Raw genomic sequence first — 2,208 nt, forward strand, 5'->3', positions numbered from 1 at the left:
AAAAGTCCAAGTTAAGCCCAAGTAACTAACTAATAGCTTTAGTTAATTAAAATGATCAATAAAATTAATCATGAATGTAAATAATATCTTAAAATATTATTCGTGCAAGTTTCGGGTGTCACAAAGACGTTTCGGGCATTTAAAGTTCAAGTACGGGCAATCAAAGCAACATGTAAATGTAATAACATACATTCGATTAATCACACGTATTAATAATAATAATTATTAATAAATAACGTTGGAAAAACCAGGGTCGTTACATTAGGTGATTTAGACAACTAGTTTAGAATTGCAAGTGATTGTGTTCTTGATCTAGGTTGGTTTTCAATTGGCGTCTAGTCAACATAGTAATGCCGATTATCTTAAGTGATTTCGATAGTTGGGGGTTTTAAGTAATTTTAACCTAAGCTTAATCTCAATGACCAAATCATGCTTAACTCGATCTTAAAATATAAAGCTTATGTGAATTCGTGGAGTATCATTTGATTTGAGGTTTAGTAGTGATGCTAAACATTTAATAGTTCAATAACTAATGAGATAGCAATATAGGAAAAATGAGGCAAGCCAAGCATAGAGAGGATTAGATAAGTGAACACGTCTTAGTTAATTTGTTTTAAGTCTTAATACTTCACTATTTGTATCTTGTTACTAGTTTAATTGATAAATTTAGGTTTGTTTAATTTAGTTACTATAATAACCGGTTCTAAGTGCTCGTTAGTTGTGTGTACTTGATTGTATTGTTTAAATCAAATATAAATTAGAGGGTAAAAGATGTATATCGCATGAACGCATCACACTTTCTTGGCGTCGCAGCCGGGGAATGCGGTTAGCTTAGTTGGTTATTTGATTTAAACCTTTTATTGTTCGATCCTTTCGTAGGGGTTCACCCTTACGGAAGTTACTTTTCGCATTTTATATTATTATTTTCGTTTGGAAAACCGCTTGTGTTTGTGTTGTGATTGAAGGATAGGTACCTTTGATGTATGAAAAAAAGGTCTCATAAGGATCAAGAATTCACACATCCATTTTCCGATCCGAAAAGACATGTGCACGGGGTTTATAATCGTAGAGAAGAAAGGGTATTAAGAAAGAATTCCGAGGCTTTGCCATTTTGTTTAGAAGAGATGGATCCAAATGGTAATCCGATTCACAATGAAGAGGGCAATCCTAATGGTCCTCCGGTTAATCAAGAATTATTGAATGATCCAAACGACACACCAATGTGGAACGCTAGATTGGTTGCACCAACAATGATAGCACCGGCTATTACAAAACCACCAATTGAAGCGGATAATTGGAAGATCGAGGGTAACTTTTTTCACGTTGATCAAGGATACATACTTTCATGGGTTGATAGATGAAAATCCGTTCGAACATATTCAACACTTTAGTGATCTTTGTGATATTTACAAAACTAAAAAGGTCACCAATGACGCTTTTAAGCTAAGGGCATTCCCCTTCACACTTCAAGGAGACGCAAAAGCTTGGATGTGAAGTCTACCATCCGATTCCATAAGGTCTTTTCAAGAATTAACAAACGAGTTTATCAATCATTTCTTTCCACCGTCAAAAGTAGAGCAGCTTAGAATGGAGATTAATGGGTTCACACAACGGGGTGAGGAGAGTTTGTATGATGCATGGGTATGATTCAAGAAGCTACTAAGAGCTTGCCCACCACATGGTTTGACGAAAAAGGAGTATATCAAAACATTATATCGGGGTTGTAATACTTTTACGAAGCAATATCTCGATTCTTCATCTGGTGGGGTATTTATGTACAAATCACCAAATGCGGCCAAAATTATGTTAGAGGACATCTCGGTCAACACGTATGAATGGGCACCTTCACCGCGGGATTTGACAAGGAAGGAAAAGTGTAGCACAAGTCGAGAGTGAAAATGGGCAAGTGACGCTTGCAAGGTTAAACAATCAATTTCAAACATTTGGGAAAGAACTGAAGAAGTTTCAATAAACGGTATTTGCAATGCAAGTAGGTTGTCAACGATGCGAGGGTCCACACCTCACAAAGAATTGTCCTCAAATTACTCAATGCAATCATGTTGATCTAGATGATATTCCCATTAATTCGGATGCTCATGTGAACTACGTGAGTAATCAAAACTACCAACGGGGAGGAACATCTAACCAAAGCTACTACAATCCTAATCAAAAAACAAGTATCATTCACCAACCAAATCAATACACCAT

At 36.0% G+C, this 2,208-nt stretch overlaps 1 non-coding gene across 1 annotated transcript; it reads right to left on the reverse strand.

Annotated features, from left to right (window-relative positions):
• Positions 1 to 1,579: 1,579 nt before the first annotated feature.
• LOC139895527 (small nucleolar RNA R71) lies at positions 1,580 to 1,685 on the reverse strand. The gene has a single exon (XR_011775962.1). It is a non-coding gene; the product is annotated as a small nucleolar RNA R71 (small nucleolar RNA).
• Positions 1,686 to 2,208: the final 523 nt, after the last annotated feature.

Source organism: Rutidosis leptorrhynchoides, chromosome 2 (genome assembly GCF_046630445.1).
Source record: "Rutidosis leptorrhynchoides isolate AG116_Rl617_1_P2 chromosome 2, CSIRO_AGI_Rlap_v1, whole genome shotgun sequence".
Lineage (NCBI taxonomy): Eukaryota > Viridiplantae > Streptophyta > Magnoliopsida > Asterales > Asteraceae > Rutidosis > Rutidosis leptorrhynchoides.